At 46.0% G+C, this 24,423-nt stretch overlaps 1 protein-coding gene across 1 annotated transcript in view; it reads left to right on the plus strand.

Moving 5' to 3' along the window:
- The window catches only part of LOC146197579 (tyrosine-protein phosphatase non-receptor type 11-like), a 47,553-nt gene extending 39,665 nt beyond the window's left edge, over positions 1–7,888 (plus strand). Inside the window, exon 15 of the mRNA XM_084599483.1 lies at positions 2,259–7,888. The gene's annotated coding sequence lies outside the window, so the exon portion shown is untranslated. The remainder of the gene's footprint in view (positions 1–2,258) is intronic.
- Positions 7,889–24,423: the final 16,535 nt, after the last annotated feature.

Raw genomic sequence — 24,423 nt, forward strand, 5'->3', positions numbered from 1 at the left:
AAGTCATAGTCGTCAGTACAGCTGCCTTTATTAGCAGCTTGCTAGCAGTTTCAGGCCCAATTTGGTTACTGTAAAGAACATGCTAGTGGCGCTCAGATGAAGGAAAGCAGCTACAGTACAGAAGAGAGCACAACTGTCTTGTTTTAATAGAGAAACAATATTAGGGACATAGGCCGCTTATCCCCTTTGGTCACAGCATCACTGTCATTTGGTGTCACAGTTCTGGTTCTTGAGGAATGGTCCAATTTGGTAGGAGATATGGGCAGCGAAAACTTGTGGCCACCAAAAAACAAACAAACAAAAAAAAAACACCTTAAGCCTTTGCAGCTTGATTGAGGAAACAAGAAGGGAGGCATTACACTTCGAATAAAACATTTTTATGATGTTCAGAAATAGGACCTCTCTGTGCTGAAAACTTTTCTTGATCCAGAACAAAAAGTTTAATGCTCACAGTAAATGCCAGCACAAGTGATAGTTGAATTACCATAAAATAACGAGAGTGTGGCCTCTTCTGTTCAATGGGTAAAGCAAGCAAAATATGAGAAGTCTTTTCTTTGGTTCCACAATAATATTCGAGGTGGCGACCGAACAAAATGGCAGCCACTAAAGGTATGCAATTGAGTCTGCACCGTTTTAGTAAAACTGATTTCTGATGACTGCTTTGTTGCAATCTTTACCTTTTTATTCACTGACAAAACCACCAAAGTCTTCTTTGAATCTGACCCGAAAACAAGGTCAATGCATTCATTCCTCGGATCGTAGAGGTCTTTGGGACCACGGCACTAATGTCAGTCAGATAATCGTGCAACTTGTCGTAATCAGCCTGTCGCGCGAATGGCTTTACTTGTGGTGCCAGTTATGGACTTTTTGCAGTCTAGTTCGAACAGAGGAGACACTTGATGCACATTCTTGCCACTCAGTCTGTGCCACCAGATGACTGCACCTTATCCTGCACCATATATACAAATGCATACTGCACGCAAAACCGGACCTTTATTCGACGCTGTCAGGCAATAAAATGACAGATGAATCTAATGGGCGAGAATGCATACTCATTGGCTTGGATTCATGCATGCACTCAAAGCCAAACATTTCAGAGATAATTTTTGTCAGGACTTGCAATGTGAATACTTGGTAGTGCATGGAAATGCGAGACTCGCCAAAATGGGAGGCGAAACGAAGAGGCGTTCGTGTGCTGTGCGATGTCAGTGCACGTTAAAGATCTCCAGGTGGTCCAAAGTACTCCTTAGCATTCCACTGCGGCTCCTCTTTCTCTCTTTCCACTTTCACTCCCACCTTCCTCCCTTCTATGGAGGGGTTCAGGTGTCTACAGAACAAGTGTGACAGATGCTGCACTTTTCCTTTCCTGTGAAGTGTGAACCAATTATTATATTAAAAATGGGAAGGGGGTTGCTCACACGAAAGGAGACAATTGCATACTATTTTGCAGTAGTTTTTGGCAGCATGACAGCAGTACAATCATATCCTGTTTTTTGGCAGCTTAACTTTTGTTTTGTACATGCTCAGTATGTATTTCACTTTTATGGAGTGTGTCATAGAGTCAACCGCAAAAACTTTTGGTCATCCTGCCATTCATGGCCAGCTTTTTGAACATCATTCACATTTACCAGCATGTTGCCACTGGTAGCCAGCCCACCATTTTGTTTGTTAGTACATTGGCTTGATCTCCAGAGGATGCACAGTTCATGCAAATAGGGCGGAGTTTGAGCTAAAAGGGAAGCTGTTTCAAGTGGCAAGGCCCATATCTCAGGTTAATTAACATACTGTTCCCATGCTATACAATAACCTCATCATGCATACATGAATATGTGCTAATAGATTGTTGTCACACACACTGCACCACACAAACTTGAAAAGGGGTTGGAAGTGCAGGAGAACTTTCTGTTGGTGAATCTCGGCGGAAGATGTACTCGGTTATGTACTTCTGTATGCCTCTCCCTCTTGTATGTGCACTAATTTTGAGGTGTTCGCTATCCATTTGAAACTGTTGGTGAGAGTGCTTGTTATAAATGGTGCACAAAAAGTGCACCATGAGTCAGCTGAGAGGTGGATAACAGAAACCATTCAGTTTTTTTTGTTTTGTTTTGTTTTCTTATCGCTGTGGTGAATTTATTTATCATAACCTCAAAGGCCCCATTGAAGGGGTGTTACATGAGGGAGCTAAAAGCAGCCAAATGTTTATATTTTGTGATTGCTTCCCCCCCCCCCCCCCCCCCTTTTTTTTTTTTTTTTTGCAGATTTTAATTCAGTAGATGCTGCCAGAAGAAATGCCCCAGCTAGCATGGACAACACTAGTCGGAATTTTTCTTTTTTTTTTTCCGTCCATTGTATTACTCACTGGGTGCAACACTGGTTTATATCTGCGGCCCTTGCTATACATGTCCGTGAATTTTGTTAGTTCAGGAAGGAAAGCTGTTTCTTTATAAAATCTCTTTCACTTTGTTTCAGGTGATTTAGCCATGTCGCTTTGTACATAAGGCTTGCTCTTTGTGTGCAAACCTTTGAGGTAGCACAATTTTTGTTGGCTTTCTTCCTTTCTTTGTGTCTATGCTCGCCATAGCTTGCACTTATGCGAGATTGAAGATTACAGTTTATTGCAAACTCTGTTTGGACTAGTACAAATCAGTGTCCAAGCTTTCATTTTGTCTTGTTTGGAGGCTATCAGGCAAACAAGTTTTGCTCGTCTGATTGTTCCCCATAAGAGTATTCAACAAGTTTTCTGATGCCGGTATGGTTTGAACATGTTGTTGTCCTTACTAAGCGACTGGGGTGTGACCTTCAAAAAGACCTGGGTAATGTCTGGAACCTTGTTTTAGTGTGTTGCCTTCTCATTTGTGTCCAACTGTGATCAGTTAACATGGTTTATGAGCAAGCAACAAATAACTTTGCATGAGGGAAACTGAGTAATGATAAGTTGCCAAGGAAACAGCTCGCATTCATTTGTATTTGCCACTTTCAGTAGAGGTACAGCAGCTACACTGAAACAAGTAGCCTACAACTAGGCGTGTATTTCTTGCCACTTAATCAAATATATAGGATGAGTTTTTGGGGATTAAGTTAAAGTGCATCATTTGATTGTGTTGGGTTTTTTTCCGGCACAACACTGTACGGGAGCAGCTTGTTGAATGACAGGCTGAGGGTAGGTTATGTAATCACGTCACAATGATATTCAGAGTTGCATGTACTTCTAGGTGTGCCCTGGTGTCGGTGATTTGTGGCTGTATTGCTTGAAGACTTTCAGCTTATCTCTTAGCGCTAGCTGAACCGCACAGTAGCGCCACTGCCTGCAGCTGATGCTACCGAAGCTTTAGAACGCATAAAGGCTTTACATGAGTAAGACACCGGTGGCGTGTCAAAGAAAGGTCTGTGGCTATGGTAGTGCTCCATGTTTGCATTGACTACATTGTTTTCGGTTTATCACACTGACACTAATTGTTTCCCCATTTGGTGCCAGAAGTAGTAGTCTTCCCCATTGTTGAGAATGTGCTTCGATGGCCGTTTATAACACCTCCCCTTGGATTTAATAGCTGCTGAATGGAACTAACATGTCATATTGCTAGAATGAATGGTGGTTGAAGGAAATATGCGACTGTGTGTGTCCTGTAATGTATGGCAATATGAAAAAAAAAAAAGATTCATTCTTTACAGGGAATTCTTAAGCTGCCTTTTCAGTGCTGGTGCTATTATTGGCAGCAATACTTGATGCAGCTGAAAATCAAAACTCATCATGTGTAGGAGTCTGAGATTAAATCTGCTTCTAGAAGACATATAGTATTTGAGGTGTCTGCTTAGGCATCGGTGACATAACAGCATTCAGGCATAGTGGTGATACATGGTGATAGTTCAGACAGTGGGAGACTGCAGATGTGTGAAGAAGGCACACTGGGAACTCACTCTTGCAGCTGTGAGCCATTGTTTCATGAATCATTCATTAGCAGTCACTAGTATTGATTCTTATGCACTTAGTTGACTCTTGCACGTAGCTTCACATAGGTATCACAGGGCACCGTTTTGGCACCAGCCTTACTTTTGCATGACTGCAACTGGCCTTTTGCCTTGTAGATTCAAAAGCCTACTGCATTTGAACTTCCCTGCAGTGTGATGGACCTTGCATTAACAAGATTCAGGGCAGGTTCTTTTCTTTTTGCATATCACCTGAAGACGTAGTGGCCACTGTGGCATAAAACTGTAGCCAAGCAGCATATATTTCTGTAAATTGGCACAGGATAGTGACTGATAGGCTTTACATGATTAATCCTTACCAAGCCCTTAGTCAGAGGGCCTTACTTGCAATTGGTCAATTAGGCTCAGTTCATCTGACGGCTGAGTGACTGTATTTACAATAAGATAAATATTAGTGGCCATTGCATTCAGTTCTGCATTATCAAGAAAGAAAAATTGCCCCTTGGCAGTGAATGTTGGGCAAGACACAGGTATTTTGTAGTTCTTCTTGAGTGACGGCTGTACGGTATTTTTCCGATTTCTGAGCCAAACGTAAAACATAATATAATTGTTCTTTTCTTTGCTTTTTTTTTTCTCCTGCCTTTCTCTATTGCTTTGAAGGAAAAGCAATTCTGTGGACAACTTAGTTGGAAAATGCTACTATGCTGTGGTGCAACACTCAATTAAAATTGCACATCCCTTATTGTATTTGTTGCTCGTCATGGACCATTTCATAATAGTATATAAGGACAAATGTCCTGACAGTTTGTCATGTGATGTTATAAGTCCTTGCTAAATTGTATGCCAAGAAGCTGGCGCATATGTTTCAGGCTCCTGTTTGTGTTCAGCAAGACCATGTGCAGTGTGCACGCATAAATACCGGTGCAGTGTTCAGTTCATTATTGCATACAAATGATATAGAAAAGGCATGGGAGGTGAAGTTTCTTAAATGGAGTATAGTGTTTGTAGATGACCTCTCGTCTACTTAGAGCATTCGTTTGGCAGTATACTTTTCAAGAAGATCTGCAAGCTTGATGACCTGCATAGTTTGGATAGCTCTTGAGTGCGCTTTTGCTGCTTGTCTCGAGCCACATGCAGTGACTGTAAACTCAGCTGCTAGGAGTTGTTTAAAAAATCATTGTCTTAGAGCAGTTGAATAGCCGGATTCTTTGAGATTATCATGCAGTCTATTTAGCGTGGAGGGGTTACTTTTTGGCCAGAAATGCATTTCAATGAACAAACACACATTTCATGCTATGGAACATCAGTCTGTGATGTTAGGTGTGACACGATTGGGTTTGGCTGCATGTTACAACATCACTGAACGGCCTTTCTTTTTGTGTTATTTTTGCCCTGCCCATGTCTTGCATTCAGTTGTTCATTATCAATTCATGGATACTGCTTCTAGGTGTGGAGTATCTTGCTTCGTCATATTTCAGATGTCATTAAGCAATGTTCGAGGCTCAAGCAACCAACATGCTTGGCGCAAAAGCATATTCACTCATAGTGCAGAAAAATATGTATAATGAGTTACTATAGGCATTTGACGACTACTAAAGTTTCTTGGTAAAGTCCTGTAGATTACCAATCCAGGTTCATTTCATGAGTGATCATCCAGTCTTTCACAGTCTTATTGCTTGTTTGAATTTAATGTAATAACAGTAAGGCCTTGTGTGGACATGCATTCTTGCCCAGTGCTTTACTGTCCTGTTCGAGCTGTTTGAGCTAGCTTGCAAATAGTAGCTTTGACGTCAATAGAAAGACAAGTGCTGGTCATGCTTTGAATCTTCACTTCAGAAACTTTTGTTAATACTGTGTGTGCAAAACTTCTCAAAATCAGCCAAAGTGCACAATTCATTTCGGAGGTGGATATGGATGGCAGTAGCATAGTAATGTGTGACGTGAGCAGGGGTTTCTTGTGGGCGGTTCTCGTGAACAAGCAAAACTGCCTAATTGTGTACAGGTATGCTGTTAGTATGCTTGCATTGTGATTGAGCAATTATCTGTTTGTCCAGTCTGTTCCCAGTTTTGACTGGTATGCTCACTTGTTGGTCTGGCAAGTGGCTTGACTGCTGCACTGTAAATGCATTCTTCAAGTGCTGCTAGAAATTTATCGCAAGGGATTTGTTTTTGGAACGTGCTTATGGTGCTCAGTACATCACAGCTGACTGGAGAGAGGAGGTGCAATGTTTTTTTATTCTGTTGTGTTGTAAACTAAGTTTAACAAATTAGCAATGAGTTTGCTACTTACTGCTGTATGTATTAATCAGACCTTGTTTACTCAAACTTTTTCTCTTAAATATTTTTTAAACAGATTGGAAAGTTTCTCTTGCTCATATTTTCCTTTTTGTTCTTGCGATACTGATCCTAGAGCTCCGTTAAAATTACTTTGTCTCTTACTTTTAAGTAGTTATGAACTTAGACAGTTGGCCTATGTTTGGGTTTCTACGAGAGATGGCTGCTGTGGTGTTCATGTGGGAAGCCTCCCAAATGGGAATAGTATGCTGTGTGCAGTATTCCTCCTATTGTTAAAGATCACTTTGTTACAGAACATTTGTTGAATTTCCTAAATATTCAAGCAAGGATGTTTATATCAGATCAACCTGAATAAGGCGTGCTGTTGTAATTAGGCTTTTAGTGTAACACATGTCCGGTTTGGACAGGTTTGCATTGTCTAGTTGTTTGTTCATGTTTCCAGAGCATTGTTAACAAAGCAGTTGTTTTGGCACAGCTTGCTTTCCACCGGCTGGTTTAAATGGTGAGGGACGGAACTCTAGGAAGAAATTTTACATTGCAAAACAGTGCTCAACACCATTTTTGTGATGAAAAGGTTCAAGAATTACGAGGTTAAAAGGGGACTGCCCAGCCATGCCCCCTTCTGGAACAACCCGTAAATACACCCATGTTGCTGTCACTACGGAAAATTTTTCAATTATCTTGCAGTGAAAAATTGGCATTTTCTGCCGTGTGTACTCTGCACTAGTTGTTAGTGCACCAAGATTGTGTTCAGTAGTGAACCATTCCATGTCATGAGAACAATTGCAGTATCTGGCATGGTACAAATGGAGAACAGCATCCTGTATGCATTAACAAATCGGGAAAACTCATCTGCACCTGCTATGTGCTCAAGCAGCACACATCAGTGATATTTATGGTGTTATATTAAAAATGAAAGTGTTGCGTGCTGGTGCATGCATTATGCACTGGGTGCTGTTGTGAATCTGTGGGAGTTTAGCCGCTATTGTGACGTCCACTGAGGCATGGGACATGAAGATGCAAGTTATTGCCACCATTTTCTTTTAATACAAATGCTTTTATGGTGCTCACTGGTGTATCCGTCGCACTGAGGTGTAACAGTGCTATGCCCTTTCTTTGAGCCCTTTTCATGCTGTTGATCTCAGTGAGAAAACGACGTCTTGCCGTCCACTTTTCTTTTACATTTGACATCTGGTTATATCAGGCTGAACATTAAAATGAATGCACTACACTTCGTATTGATAAAAATGTGTAACATGGTCAACTGCATGTGCATATGTTTACATTTGGGCTGTTTGTTGTTCTCAACCCGCTTGTAGGCACCAGTTCAAAGGTTGCCATTAAAGTCTCTAAACAGGCAATCATAGTACCAGTGATACTTGCGAACGTGCCCAGTTTCTTTTTTTTATATATATATATATATTATTATTCCTTTCCTTATCGCGTACCTTGCGTTCTCGTGACGGTAGCCATGCAGCACTTGATGTTACTCGTCCAAAGAGCATGTCACTTGGTGCCCTAGGCAAAATGTTAAGGGAAACCCTTCAGTGACCTACACGTGTTACATGTGTTTTGTATACTTCTCTGTTCAGAGCATGCTGTGATTGAAAGTGGTGCAAAAGACAGCGCTGAGTGTATGTACCACAAATATATTCTATGAAATACAAAAGTGCATGTTTCTTTGTTTATCCCTCCGAGTGCCCTTATGGTGGGAGTGCACATGAGGCTTTTAGTGAAGTGGAAGCTCCAAATTTCTGTTGTGTGTTATTTCTTTGGAAGGATGTGCAAGGCAGCAGTAGCAAGAATGGATAACCACATGAAATTCGCTTCTGTCTGGTAAGTGTCGACATCAGGCATGCCACAGTCAGTTATAACCAGCTTCAGAAGGAAATGGCTAATGCACCTTGATGGAGGCCCTTGAACCAGTTGCTGATAGTGATGGTGGCCCACCCTTTATAGCGGGTCGCCGGTTTAACTTCAAAAAAGCTAAAGGCGTGGCCAAAAAGTAAAGAAAAGAACACAAAAAATCACTGTAGTTGCGGCCATGTCACAGGGATGTGGAGTATTCCCTGCTGATAGCCACCAAAACTCCAACCGTCTCTTCGTAGCCTCGATCGCATCCACCGAGGCTGCCTCTCCACTTGCAAGCCTAAAGACGAGTGCTATAGGTAGTGACATCGTACGGGCAGGAGGAGAGATAGCTGGACACTCAAGTACCACATGGTCTGTTGACTCCTCTGCCACTCCGCAGAGGGCACATACAGTCGTGAGGACAGCCGTGAATCTCGCTCTCCACCTGCGTGTAAGTAGCGCTCCCGAGCGTGCCTCTGCCAGCACACCACTACTGCACGAATTATCACATCACAGCTCCTTCACCAAATATTGTCATAATGTTGCCAACTGCCTTGCATCTGCCATGGGTTGTTGTCGCTGTGCCTTGAGAGAAGAGCTCATATCCACGAGTGAGATTAGCCACACAAGTAAGCTTCAAGGACAAATAATGCTACATGTGAAGTTAAAAAAGAAGTGCGGAAAGAAAGAGAAGAGTGAATATCCACTAATCAAAAAACAAGCATAATGAAAGAAAGGGGATAAGTGGAATCTGTATCTGGCAGGAAAACCTTCCATGGGCAGTAATGAATGTGAATGGCGGAGCAAACTGTCCCTTTGCTGAAGCCCAGCGGAGTAGCATGAAACGAGAATCAACAAGGATATAGATAGACTTGATTTTTGTAGGAGTATCCAAGATATGGTTTTTAAAGGGAGGCAAAATGGCAACAAGAGAAGAAATGATTTAAAGTTTCCAGTTCTTTCGGGACTGAGGGAGAACCCCCAGATCTATAGATCTGCATGCACTGACATGGCGTCCATATGCCATGATCGCTAGCTGTACCTTTCAAGCAGCCCAAAGGGTAATACTGCCAGCGTAACAATCGCAATGAAAAGAAATTTGAACAACAGAGCGCGTGACGTACGGCACAGACGGTGCAGCCTAGCGTGCACCAGAAGTTTTGAGGGTGCGTGTCCAGCTCAGATATGCCTTGGCTGTCGCTAACGCAGAGGCAGACGGGGCAAAGAATTCTCACCGACTGGTTGCGACTGTGTATAAAACCTGGCTCATATGCGTCGTTTCTTCCGGGCGAAAAATGGCCGTATCCGCTTGTGCTGCCGAACTTGATCCATCACGTTACAGCCTGCATTTCAGCGGGATGTAAAGTTCTGCTCAACGTGTAACTTTTGCGGATGATACTGATGTGATTCGCTGTATCGTTAAATATGAAGATGGAAAGCAGCAGTGTATGCGCTGCGCTTGGAAACGCGGACTGTCGTGCATGCGAGGTAGGGTAGGCTGCATCTGCAGTGGCCCCGTGGTGGATCTTGTATCTTAGAGCGGAAGGAACGGAGAATCGGGAGCTTAGGCAGCTTAGGGTCCGTATTTCGTTCTGCACATTTGGCTGCGACTTAATCGTGGAGATCTGTGCATATCAAAATTTTAAATATGTCGGTAATGTAATCACTAATATATCAGTTAAGGTCTGGCCAGTTCGTAAGTACTTGAGGAGTGGTGTCGAAATATGTCTTCGTTTGTTTTGACTGGTTTCCTTCGCGGGTAGTGTATTCGTTGAAGCGGCGTCCTCTTCCGATCGAAATGACGTTTTTCTGTTATACCGTGAACAGCTGGAACGGCTCCTCGGCCGGGCCGGATGCGTGGGTCTTCCGGTAAGGCCGTCATGATGTCCAGGAGGTGTGCGGGACAGTTTAGGATATGTCTATACGATGAGGCGTGAGGTGCGTACAAAAGGTTAATTTGATGCCGTCATAACGCTGAGCTGCGTGCCACCTCCTTAACTGTCCTATGTATTCGTGTGATGCGAGGAGACGCCCACCAGTGTTTAAGAGATCTGAGACGCGCCGCATTTGAATGTGCACGGACAATTCAGACAACTTTTTTTTTTAATTTTTCTCACGTATTCCTGCAAGAAACACTCCACTAACAGTTCTTGGCTGTCATGAAAGAAGCTTTGTGTCGGAGAAATGAGAGCAATTGAGTTATCGGGAGGTTGCGTGAGGCACTGCATGGGCCCATAGGAACGTTGCGCGACGAACAGATAGCAGCGACTCACTGATGTTGCTAGCGAGTGAGAACGGGATGCGCGCACCGTGATCCGCTGATAGCGAGCCGGCGTTTCGGCAACCGGAGAGCACCCTCGCCGCAGGAAGAGAAGGGGGGGAGGGGTGTGGACCCCCTCTCTGCATGGCAGCGACGGTGTTCTACGCAGTCACGTTGTCTTGACTCGCTAGCGGCGTCAGCGGCATCAGTCAGTCGCTGCTAGCGCTGCCTTCGGCGACCTCCCCCCCCCCCACCCCCTCCTTTCTATCCTCGTGGTCTTCGGTTGCTGCGCGCGCTCCTGTCCCCATCGTTCGCCGCTGAGTGTACCCCCTCCCCTCTTCCTGAGAGGCTCCGGTTGCCGAAGCGCCGGCTCGAACTGGAGGGATGAAAGGGGGGCGGAGCTGGTTACGCGGCCGACGACGACGCGAAACGCAGGAACGGGCGCCAAAGAGCTGCGCTCTCAAAGGAACAAATCAGCCTTCACCTGCACGACCAGGAACTCCGAGAGGTCCAGGCTATCCGCATCCTTGGCATGTGGATCCAGAGCCACGGGGAACGCCAATACATCATCAGAGACCAGATCTGCGGGATGATCCGCCGCATCACCAACAGGCAGGGCGGTCTTATACAGACCACATGTGCGAGCAACTTTCTGACAGGGATGCGAAAACACAGTTACCTACACACATTAGGGCAGCTCTATTCATTAAACCCTTACCCAAGAATATGCATCCCGCGCACCACGAAGGTCGACGCATGGCGAGGGCTCGCGCCCCACGTGCCAAGTACGGCCGAAACGCCAATGCAGCATACGTGGATGCGGCGGAATATTGGCAGACCCCCGAGACAAGCGTTCGCACTGGTCGCGGTGAATGGGAACAGTTCTCCGTTGGCGGCCGCATCGATCGCAACCACCTCCTCCGAGACGGCGGAGGAAGCGGCCATAGCCCTAGCTATAGCAAACACGTCCGCTGATGTTATATTCAGTGATTCTAGAACAGTCATTCACAATTTCGCGAGGGGCCGCATCACATCTACTTCCCTCCGCATTCTCCAAAACACCCCTGTTCCAATTAGAGAAATCGAACTAAGCTGGTCTCGTCCCACTCGTCTAATCCGGGGAACGAGGCGGCTCACGCGCAAGCCCGAGGTTTCTTCGACCGGGCAGTGAGCGCGCCCTCCGACCCGAATTTCACGGGGAACGGGTTAATTTCTTTTCATGATATCACCCACCACTTGGAAAGCCGCACGTATCCCCCTCCCCACTTCTGCAGTGGAAGATCGGCGGAACAGGAGCTGCATCTCCTCCACGTACACCATCACACTTTCGTTTGGATGCTGGATGCGATTCTGCAGTAGATTATCGCCCTTTTCTTTGCGGAATGGGCTAATAGATGCCTGCAGAAATTTTGCTTTGAATGTGTCCCATTTTTGCAGGCGTGATTCATGGTTGACGTACCAGGTCCTCGCCGATCGCTGGTGAAGCAAGACATTCGCAGCTATCTTTCGTGTACTCATAGTGACAGTATGTCTGCTTTTAGACATACTGTCACTTTAGATCAGGAAGCGGGTCGAATTCGGGAGATAGGCCACGTATTCGCCGGCTGCCCTGGTGAACAGGCGCGCCTACCCTGGGAGTTCGTCTTTGGCTGGTGTCGTGGCTTGAATTGGGCGACCTATTCAGGAACGATCTACCCAGCACGTCTTCACCAGATGTCAATTTGACAAAAATACGTGTGAAGGCCGCAGAGACGGTAACACAGAGAGCCGCGGTGTTAGCGTAGTTCAGGGATGTCCGGTCCGAGCGCGAGACGGGGACTTCGTCGTCTTCTGCTTCTCTTCATTGTCCCCTTCAAATTGGCATCAATATTTCAAGGGTTCCACAGCATCATATTGCGCAGATGCCTCCGCGTGGTAAGCACTACGTTGGTCAGTCCGCGGCGTTGCTTGAATGAAAGGCTTCGCGAACACAAAAACAATATGAATGCATTTACTCGCAATAATCTGGCTCTGCACTGTAAGGGGTGTGATTGTGTGCCGTTTTTGGACAAGTGCTCGATTATGGCTTAACACCGAGATTTGTTAACCCGTGATATTATAGAAGCAGCACAGATCACTGCTTTGGACAATAAATTTGTCAGCAAGCCGTCGATCTCCCTGTCCAAACGTGAGTTGGCATCACTGTACACGTTAATCACTGAACGGTTTTCGTCTGGTTTTTTTTTTCTCACTGGTTTTCGCCTGTTAGTCTTGATGTGTCATGTTTCGCCTTGGTCGCCTTAGTTTCTGTCGGTAGTTAGCTCGTGTTGAGTACTTTTTCTGTGACTTTCGTTCTTTTGCGCTAGACATGTCATGGAAGACTACCTCTACTGAAGCAGAACTGGCCGAAATTCGTGCGGCTGTAAGGTACATCTCTGAACAAATTCCTGAAAAATGGGCTGTGTTCAGCGATTCCAAACCTGCCGTACAATGTCTTCAATCGGTTTTGAGCCGTGGCGACCATGAACAACTTGTAGCGGTGGTTCGACCACCAGGCATTACGAGAAGGTCACGAAATCGTCTATCAGTAAATGCCAGGCCAATGTGGAATTGTTGGCAACAACTTAGTTAACGATGCTGCTCGATTGGCTCACGATACAACCAATGTTTTCGAGATACCATTGACAAGAGCCGACGCAGCAAGGCACCTTCGACTGATCGCCCGAAACGTGACTAGACAATCATGGTCTACGTCTGGAGGCTGGACATCCCGCTCGCACCACTTTGACCAATTGCTTCAAATGCAGATACCCTGCCCCGCTGTGATGCTACAGTGTTGTGTCGCCTGTGGCTGGGAGTGGCGCTTGCAAATGCCTATTCCCATCTCATCGGAATGGCAGACTCTCCAACGTGTGAGCAGTGCGGGTGTGTTGAAACGATTGCGCACATACTTTATGACCGCATTTCAGCGTGAGCATTCCTTCCTGATTGCTACACTCCGCCTCTTAGACTCTCACCCTCTTACGCAAACTAAGATTCTGGGCCCTTGAACGAAACCATCAGAAGGGAAAGCAGTGAAGGCGCTCGGGGTTGAGTTCTAGACTTTAAATGTACGCCCTCTACCCCCTTTTACTAGGTATAGCTCTTTGGACATGTGACAGACTCCTTTCCTTGGCGCTCTTCCGTTCTTTTTTCTCCCTTTGGTGCCCTCCCTACGTGTATAGTAGCCTACTGGGCATCGCATAGTTAACCTCCCTGCCTTTCTGTTCTATTCTCTCTCTTTCTCTCTCTCTCTCTCTCTCTCTCTATGCCCCATACAATTAGAATAAAGAAAAAGAAAACGGTATATGATGGAGGCGCGAACAATAGCGTGAAGCGCACGTCATAATTCTCCTTGTCTACCGTGAGGATGATAGTAGCGATGACAATGGCGCGGCAATTAATGGCAATGATGACATTAGCAATGATAATGACGGTGAATTTAGTTGATGAGAGCAAACGTGATGCACCATGTGCACCAGCAACACTTAGGCTTACAGAGACAGACACCGACCGACCGACTGACTGACTAACGAAAATTTTTTCATTAAACGCCTTTATCATCGCTGCCATCATCGTTTTTGAAAGCCAGTTGCAGCGCTCGCTTTATAATATCAGATGGACTCAACGTCCCTAGCGCAGAAAGTAATAGTCAAAGCGCTCGATGTGCATCGTTAACCATTTAGGTCGTGCGGAGCTCGCCCGTAAAGCCCAGGTGGCTGCTCAATCCGAGCGTCTATAACCGCTAACCGGCTAGCTAAGAGTCTTGACAGCGACCGGCCTCGAGGCTGGTCAGCGCACGGGAGAAGTGTAATTCCACCTGCTCTTTTCTTTTTACCTTTATGTCACGCCCGCTGGCACAACGGCAGCTGCGGCCGTTCAGACTGGCATTCAAGTAGGCCGACGGGGACGACGCGAATCAGTGGATAAAGGACAAACCATATCTAGCCTACCCCCCCCCCCCCCCCCCCCGCCTTTTTTGATCTGATCGTAATGAGAGTGCACGCCAAATTCAGTAAACAACCTCAATATCAACGCGTGCGACATAGCTAGACCCCATATATATCTAACTGTGCCGAAAGTTATCGGATGAAAACGCAAGCAATCAGCCAATCCCGAATGTTTGACTGACCTTGTTTGGCTGAGAAATGTGTTCACCTTCTTGTAGCGTGGTTCGATCGTGTACAGTACGGATGAGATTTTTTTTTCTTCTTTTTTTCTCGTTTCTCTGTGTTGGATATTTAAGGCCTCGGCGACCATCGATTTGATAACGCACAGAGAAATAATGTACGCCTCCAGTGAACGTCACTTTTACTCCTGATAACTGTGCTTACGCTGCAGTTTTCGTAACGAATTCAGACGCTATTTGTGTAACCTGTTCTATTTATTACTTTTCTTTCGAAGTTAACTATTTCTTTATTATAGCCCAAAGATATCATTACTGAGCGAAGTGTGCAACACATATAAATCGCCAAAACAAAGAAAGCAGTCTGAATGAGTGAGCAACGCAGTATAATACATTACAAGTGGCAACCGCAGAATGAAGAAATGGAATGAAGATATAGGCGCCTCGGTATGCGCACAACAAAATTTTTTACAATGCAGAGGCATGGGTAAACAAAAAAGAACAAATAACGAGAACGAAAGAACAACTAATTCTGCTGTTGAAGTAACTGACCAGTCAAGCATATATCCACATCAAAGCTGGGCTCGTGTTTCGAGTTTGGGTCGTTACTGAAAGTGTCCATATATCTCCCTGATTTCGAGTCATGTTACTGGCGGAAGCGCCGGAACCGAAAGTGGTGACGGCGTCCGGTTCTGGCGTGTCCACCAATCACATTTCTCGACGTTGGTGAGATAGCAACACTTTCGATAACGACGCAAACTCGGATAGGGGCCATGAGCTCGACGTTGCAGCTGGTTAATTAGCGCTTGTTTGCCTGGAGGCACCTGGCACCTATATATGCAATACTTCTCAGAGCGAGGTGTAGCGTTATATCAAAGTTCTCACTTCTGCACAGAAGAGCACATTTTATATTGCATGCCACAGCAGAATAAATCGGTACTTGCCGGGGAAAAAATGCAGCCGATTTAGTTAAGCTAAACAAATGCGAAGTATGTGCTCAGTATATTGCATTTCATTTAGTTTCCGGTTCCAGGCTTCAGCTTCTAGGTCAGACCTTAGGCAAACTTCGGCAAATTCGGTGACCGGGAGCCTGGTAGCAAACTGAAGTTTTGGAACCGTTTAACGCACCTCAAGAGGACAATGCAATAAATAGTGTTGTAGTTAGATGCATTGCAAACGGATAGCAGTTCACGAAGACGATGACACACAATTATGTACAGTGGGTGAGAGTGGCATTTGAACACGCGGGCAGGTGTCCGGCTGGGACTTGTCTTCGCCCAGACAAAGTCAAGTCCACTTGTCGAAACGTTGCCTCACCCTGCGAACTGAGGCTTCCCCCTCTACCCTTGTTCAGTGCTCTTTCATAGCCCGAGAGGTGTTATTCAGGACAGTGTTCGAGCTCGTGTCAGCGAGGCGGAGCTGTTCGCGGTGTCGCGGGATCGCAACCCAGCCTCGGTTTAGCTGCAGCCGTATTTATTTCATTTATTTCGGTATCGGAACCCTTTTCCTACGCGCCGGCTGTCCTCCTCTCCCCAAGCGGCGGCGACCGCACCTTCACAGCCCGGCTTAGAGGCTCACTCTGGCATCTAATCCTATCAAAATAAAAATCTCATCTACGCGCCAAGATAGGGGAAAACAAGAAACGACCATCGATAACGCAAGGAAACAGCAAAAAAAGAAAAAAAAAAAACCCCGGTTCATGGATAACATCATCTAAAAACTTAAATTTGGAGGCAAGAAGAGATATTGAGGGATGTTGACACACCTACTGCCAAACTTCTTAATGTGAAAAGCCTCCAAACTAACATTTGCCGTTTTATCCTTACTCTTTCCAAGAATTTTCGTCTCATTCAACCGCGCCCGGCTTTAGCCGGCTGGGAACCCTTGCTCTGTGTTTGCAGTTTGCGAGACCCTCCTTCAAAAAATCAAGAGCGGACCGCCAAGAAGTACTGAAGAGGATCGTCGGAGGACGCAGAAGCCGCTTGTTGTGCCTTATATACACAAAACCTCGCACAACTTGAGGAAAGTAGCCAACAGGCATGGCGTGAGTGTCGTATTTTCGGCTCCCAACAAGTTGGGATAGTTGTGCTCCCGAATTTGTAACTCAAGAAAAAGGGGTTGTAAAATTAAGCATGACTCTCCGTTTACGAAGTGTTCTGTTGGAGTGGTCTATGCTATTTTCTTAACGCGTAGAAAGCTTTATGTTGGCCAAACTGGCCGATGTACCAACGAGCGTTTGGGGGACCATGCACGAAATTTATAAGATTTAAAAGAAAAGTACGCACATTTGGTTGAGCACGTAATCAAGTGCAAATGATGCGGGGCGCGGTTGAATGAAACGAAGATTCTTGGAAAGAGCAATAATAAAACGGCACGTGTTAGTTTGGAGGCTTTTCACATTAAGAAGTTTGGCAGCAGGTGTATCAGCACCCCCTCATTATCTCTTCTTGCCTCCGAATTTAAATTTTTAGATGCTGTTATCCATTAACCATTTTTTGGGCTGTTTCCTTGCGTTCTCAATGGTCGTTTCTTGTTACCCCCTATCTTTCTTCCAAACCTTCTTTCCCTTTTAAACTTCACCTATGTAAGCTCCCTCGTGGTTTTCAATAAATTTAGTTGTCAGTAGCGCCTGTGCCTCATCTTCTTTCTTGTGGTGTGTTTCGTTCGGCGCGGTCACCAATTCAAGTATACACCAACTAGCCCAAGAAGCGGTGTTAATGAAGGTAGAAATTCTTATACGCTAACAATATATGTGAGATCCGGAAGAATGTTTTGGCCTAGCTGCACGGGGTGTAATGAACTCGAATCATAGTAGGGTTGCAATATTGAAGGTGCTTTCTTTTTGAAGTTTTTGCATATCAGAGTCTGTGAGGAGCATTAAAGTCGCCTTATGTAACCGAGGATCATTAAAGTCGCCTTATGTAACCGAGGATCCCTCGTTTCGAAGGAAGCAAGACCCAAAAGGCGCTCGTGGCCACACTGCGCGGTTCGTAATGTATTCCCGGATTTCAAGGTCTCCTGAAGGTAAGTTTTTGTCATATATATCCTCTGCAATACGCAGACAGCTTGAATGAATGCCAGAGGAGTGCCACTACACGGCTTAGGTGGTGGTGGTGGAAACTTTATTTCCGTAAAGAGAGAGAGAGAAGTAGATCCCCGGCCTCTAAACTTTTGACAAAGACAGTACGTTACGATCCCCAAGTGGTAGAAATTGTGCCGGACACCTCCGCAACGGCAGCTTCACTCTTGCCCTCGTCGTGAGTATCTCCTCAAAACAGTTTCATTTTCTTCTCTTTCGCGGGAATCACTGCAATCGTCGACGCAGTATCTCCATACAATCGCAACGAGGACACCAGCTCTGGAACTCAAAAGATAACCTCATCGCGACAAAGCAGCGGCTGCAAAAAGACATGAGCCAAATATGGCGCGCGCAGCAGGCGACGCTGTCGGCCGCGCATGTGTGTCGAGTGCTATAATAAACCACTTAGGGCGCCGCTTACAAAACCAGCTAGAACCAGCACGAGGCGAGCTTCGTGCAGCGACGGGCTTAGCCCCATATCAGAGCGAAGTAATGCAATAAGAACACACATATGCATTGCTTGCGGAGGGAGAATGCAGCGACGACTGACCCGCGCGCAACTGTTTATGCAGAGTCGGCCCGCGATTTCCCGATGCGCGACTTGCGAGTTTTTCAAGTTTCATAAGCTTTGATATCTTTTCTTTGCATATCAAGCAGATGCCTACAATAATATTATTGGTTTTTTAAATGACGAGTTAATTATGAGGTCTTCAACGACAGTGCGGCACTTTTTAAGCTAACCAGACGGCAAATTACCGGAAGCATGCATGCGCTGTAGGCGTATATATACGTACCAGTATGTACTTACAGACTCTGTGTAGACTAGCAAGCTACAGAGCTTCATTTCGAAGTCGTGTGGTGGCGTTTTTGTAGAACCCATGAAATCCCTAATCAGGAGGTTAAGGATGAGGGTTCGTCTCAGCTTCATAAAATCTGTCGATTCGTAGCCAGCTACATAGCGTTGCGGGCGTGGCCCAGACGTACAAACCCTTTCTTTTAAGGCTGCACGTCTAAGTAAGCTTCGTATGGAAGAAAAATTACAGCTGTCATCACTAAAACTTAATTATCAGTTCGGTAATTCGTTGTATTCTACCTCGCAGCAATTTCATTTAGTTTTGATTAGTGAAGATCGACTAATGCAGTTCTTTATCTGTATGATTGAGCAGGAATTCGCGCGCGCGCGCGCGCGCGTGTGTGCGTGTGTGTGTGTGTGTGTGTGTGTGCGTGTGTGTGTGTGTGTGTGTGTGTGTGTGTGTGTGTGTGTGTGTGTGTGTGTGTGTGTGTGTGTGTGTGTGTGTGTGTGTGTGTGTGTGTGTGCGTGCGTGCGTGCGTGCGTGCGTGTGTGTGTGTGTGTGTGTGTGTGTGTGTGTGTGTGTGTGTGTGTGTGTGTGTGTGTGTGTGTGTGTGTGTGTGTGTGTGTGTGTGTGTGTGTGTGTGTGTGTGTGTGTGTGTGTGTCGCACCGAGATAACACGCTGCATCCGGAGGTGTGGGTAGGCCTTGGGAGAGAACCGTCATATATGCCCACAATTGGAGAGGCATTTGTCCTATTTTGTTGCCGTAAAAAAAAAAAAAAAAAAAAAAAAAAAGTAAGAAGAAGAAAAAAGAACGTCCTTCCTTAAATGTCAGTTCAGTGCACCCGTTGTAAAATATTCAAATACATTAATTTGATTGGCCGATCGATTAACTGACTCTTAGGTAGTGATTAAATTATTGACTGATTGATTGATTTCTTCATTCATTCACTAAGCGCGGAGTGCGGCCGAAAAATACGGTGCTACAAGAATGTACACGGTATTTGCCAAAAATGCCAAAAATATGCAACCTTTTCTTTTTTTTTCTTTTTTTTTTTTCAAAAGACCGTACAGCGCGCGAACTGGAGTAAAGATACGCCCCCATGTATGCGCGAAACCGTCGAGTGAGCCTATTCAAGGACAATTCCTCGTTGGACATAAGCGCAGAGCGCGCATTCTGCCGTCGCTTCCACAGCTGAAGCAACGGCACAAAAACGGAAACTATAAACACCCAACCCGCCTGTCACAGTTGCGTAGGCACGCACACAAGCATACATTTACGAAAAGCGCGCGTCCTCGCCGCGATCTGCCAAGGCCGCTCCGTCGAGGCCCTTCTGTCGGAAACGTTGCGGCCGACAGCGCACTCGCGGCACGTCCAGTGCCGTCAGGCTGCGGAAAGCTCTCTTCCCTGAACCAAGGTGGCCTGAAAGGTTGAAACCGAAAAATAGAACAGAGCCTTTTCAAGTAAGCATGGGCAACGTTCGAGGGGAAACTTTAGAGCACCAGCAGTTAGAACGCTAATGCGCTAACCTATTTTGCTTTTTGTTTTAAAAGAATCCCCTCCTCCTGTCCATTCTCTACAAACCTTTCTAGCCAGCCTGGAAACTATATATTACCAAACTCTCCTTAAGAAAATTCAACAGCATTTGTCCTTCAGCAGCGCTAATTCGCGCCAAAGGATTCTTCAAGTCACCAACCAATCGGTCCAACTCCCTGATATTCAAACCTAAGTGCGAGATACGGGCACGACCTGTGAGCCAGGCTTTGCAGATAACGAGGATGTAGTGGTGGCCACGGGTCCTCTATAAATGGTGCACTGAAGCGTGTTTCCGAACCGTAAAGAAAGGTGCCGAAAAGTACGAACATAAAAATTCAGCAGCGCCATTTAGCGGCAAATAGACGATTTCTGTGAGAACGAATAAGACCGCAATTCGAAGCATTCGTTTTCGTTTGTAGTACTGACTCACTATGGGAGTACGCTTGGTAAGTGAGTTTAATAAAGTCGGTAGCAGGAGTGCGAAGCACATGGAATGCTGAATTATGTTCAGAGGGGGAATGTGGAAAAGGGAGAGAAAAAAAAAACGAGCACTTTGGAGCGGGGTGGTCGATATAAATGGGGTGCTGGAGATGGTCTTAAAAAATATATAGGCTAAAACTGCCGTTTGTTGTATTCTTAGCCCTCAAACAGGGTACCTTGATGTATTTTTTTACCCTCGAATATGACAGCAAAACTAGGCGCAAACGCCTTTCACTGTCGAAAAATGCCCGCCCGCAGCCCTGGCCAAACAGCTGTTTCTGCTACTGCAAGCGGTTGGCCACAACAATCGTGACGTCAGAACTGATGTCCGCTCTAGCGGTCGAGAGACTGACAGGCTGTACACGCGCTCGGCTGCGTTGTAGTTGCGTTTATCCTGACAGCAAACCCCGCGTGCTCATGAACCGCGTCTGCAGTTCTCCGAGGTGATTTGATTTTCCCGTATCCTCTTGAGCCCCTCTCATCGCAAGAAACGCGGGCGGTGGCAGTGGAACTGGCAGTGAAACAACGCTTGCCTGCTTTTGAGGCTTTTGTGCATGGACAAACCGAAGCGAGAAGAAACCCTGCATTAGAAAGTAGTCATGCCGCGGCCAAGCAATAGAGACGAAAATTCTGGGCCACAATGCGCTATCTATCACAGAAACGCCGAAAGGAAGCGAGTGTAGTCGCGTCCTGCTCGTCTTTCAATTGTTTTAGTTCGGAATCGCTTTATTCTCCGTGCTCCAAATCTTGAGTGAGCAGGTCATTCGCAAGGTAATTCGCAAGGTCATTCGTAGTGATAAAGCCGCCACGGACAAGTGGCTGCAGACAGCATTCTGCTGCTCTGCATTAGTTATGGTAAGGGCCAGCATTTTCCGATTATAACCCAAAAGTTAATGACAAATGCCATCCGGTGCGAGGTGCTAGAGAATTCGGCGCACTACGAAAAGGCCCCCAGATGCGTAGAAAGAAGAATCCGGGGGTCGAAACTCGCCGCTGTATGGCGTTGTATGCCGCTTTCATCGTTCCATTGTTTTAGAAACTAAATGCACGTGACTAATCCGTTTCTGCCGGAGTGCCTTCCATATTCTCAAGTTCTAATCCTGAATGAACAAATTTAGCTTGGGTATTGTCAACGCAGCATGCTAACTTAATCGACTCACTAAGGTCAGCAAGCATATACTACTACAACCAGCTGTACATATAGCGTGTGTGTATCACGGGAGTTAAATATATATTGCCTGCTTTGTAAACGAGTTTTCTTTTCTCGCCAATAAGCCCCGCTTTTAGAATTTGCATTGCACAACTAGCCGAAAGACTGATTTTCTAAGAAGAAATAAACGCCGGAAAAACAGAGTTTACCCAGAAACAGAGGCCGGAAAGTCGAAGCCCTGTAGATATACGCCGTTTACTTTCCGGTACTAATCGAAAAACACCGGTAATTACATCCGCCAGGAAAAAAGTAGAAGCGGTTAAAACTGCAAAGCATCGGTTTCCGGGCGCGCGCTGAGGCTGTATAGCCGATGACTGTTTCTCGCCTCCCTATACTTCTTTCCTACCTTCATACTACATACATACTACATACTATACATAAGCATTCACCACTTGAGCGCTATATTACAATAATCTGGCTCTCCTAGCGCCCTCCTAGCAGGCTGCCCACGCTATGCCCGAGGTTTCGTCAGCCCGTTGGTGGGTGAGCTTAGCGAGGAATCGCATGATATTTCACGAAAATACGATGCATTACCGCAAGAGTATGGAAAAATACCTCCTCTACATAATTCAATTGCAGCAAGTTACAAGGAGACAGATGCAAACTGGCTCTTTCGTCAATCCTTATACATGCGCTGTGCGATGTCAGTGCACGCCAAAGAACCCCAGGTGGTCGAAATTTCCGGAGTCCTTCACTACGGCGTCTCTCATAGCCTGAGTTGCTTTGGGACGTTAAACCCCACAAACCAAACCAAACCAAACCAAACCAAACTAAATATTGGCTTATATTACAGTGTTCTAGAGAGCACTGTACTTATATCCTGGATGTTTTTCCGTCATATGCAAAAATTGTAATGCTCCAAAAGCAAACTTTAAAAACATACTGAGTGTCTGCGCCAGGTTATAAAGCCTAGTGCGGAACGCCGCCTTAACAACGTTTTTGACTGGGAGGCTGCGATGTGCAGCTCGGACCCCGCGGTACAATTGTAAACCGTTGCCTGGGCTTTGGAGGTCGCCGAGAGTGAAGTGGCCAAGGATAAACATCTTAGTTTATTTCAATAATTTCTTTTCAACTCACGAAAATAAACTTTTTTCTCTAGTCAAAAGGAAAAGCACAGAAATGTTGCGGGGAGGGACTCATTATAATGGCTCCGCTGATATTTCAGGCTCGCGTCGACGAGAACAAGGGCGCAATGAATATTTTAGTGCTTCAAAGAATCAATGTTAATGGCCAAGCACTGGCGCGCAGACAACTTGATCGACAAAATTTATCTTCCCACAGACGCCTTCGCGCCCTTTAATGGCCCCCGATTCCATCCCGTCGAAACTGACAGGATACGCAATCTTCTCTTATATTTCGCAGACCTCTTCAATGTAGTGCCCATGTCTGCAGGTGCTCTGTCAGATGGCTATAGGATTGCTTCTAGTGTTATCGCATTCTTCTCTTGAGGTGACTTAAGTGTGTTATAATGTTTCACTCAATAGAGTTAGGAAAGAAATGGCATTGTGTTCACCTTGCGAAGTTTAGTCCCGCCACTCGCAATCACAGGAGTCCACTCAGCGATGAGGGACAGAGAAGAAAGGACCTTCTCACTCCTACCTAAACTGAGTCAGAAGCACGATCGTAACAGACTTGCAACCAGCTGCTCAGTGCCCAACGATGCCACCTCCCCTGAAGCTCGGGAAATGCACCCTGCCGACAACACTTTTCGCCACATTCTGTGACATGGGCGAAGGTCTGCGCCGCTCACCTGTACTGTCCGAACGACCTCAACACCCTGAGGCGCTGATGCCGTCCTACAGCACTACAAGCTTCCATGACTCCCACTCGAAGGCGCGCAGTGAGCCATAGAAGAACAAACCTGAGGTGTCACGCAAATCCCCGAAGAATGCGGCGTGTCAACCACTTCCAGGTATATACTCTGTCGCGGCAGCCTCAATTGATGCATTTTTTTATTGCGAAAGCAATACTACTCGCACTTTCAAGCCTTCACGTGAACCGGCCGCAGTTACGTCTTACCCACGTGGGATGTCATCTTCTTGATGCGAAACTTGTCTACAAGTCTCTACAAGATACCTCTTGTCCCAGAACATCCGGACGCCCATTACGACATGCAGTTCGCAGCTGTCCCCTGGATCTACGTCAAAATTGCGCACCGTTCTGAAAACGGAGTACCCTGATGGATTTCGAGTGCTACAAACAGAAATACAAAGTGGTAGAGCGAGACGAATGCAGCCTTAGAAGCCTAGATGGAGCTCCAAGCTTGCGCCATACAGGACCGGTGCTGGCGTCGTTGCTCTATAATTATAGGAACTACACAAGGTTGCGGTAAGCCCGTATTGTTCCGAGTTTATTGTAGCTAGGGCTTAATGTCCCAAAACGGCTCAAACTGTGAAGGACTCCGCAGTGGAGGGCTCCGGAAATTTCGACCACCTGGGATTCTTTAACCTGCACTGAGTTCGCACAGTTCACTGGCGCCTGAATTGCTCTTCGCTACTATCGAAAAGCGGCCGCCGCTGCCAGATTGGGACTCACGTCCTTGGGTTCAGCGTTCGAGTGCATTATACCACCTACCGGCCGCGGTGGTGCAGTGGTTAGGACGCTCGACTTCTGTGCCCAAGGATGCGAGATCGAATCCCTGCCACGGCGGCCGCTTTTCGATGGAGGCAAAAAGCAAGGCGACCGTGTGCCATGCGATGTCAATGAACGTTAAAGAACTCCAGGAGGTCGAAATTTCCGGAGCCTTGCACTGCATCGTCTCTCACAGCCTGAGTCGTTTTGGGGCGTTAAACCCCCCAAACCAAACAAAACCAGATTTATTTCACTGAGCTACCGTGACTGGGTTTATTGT

Source organism: Amblyomma maculatum, chromosome 3 (genome assembly GCF_055883805.1).
Source record: "Amblyomma maculatum isolate TAMU_Amacu chromosome 3, ASM5588380v1, whole genome shotgun sequence".
Lineage (NCBI taxonomy): Eukaryota > Metazoa > Arthropoda > Arachnida > Ixodida > Ixodidae > Amblyomma > Amblyomma maculatum.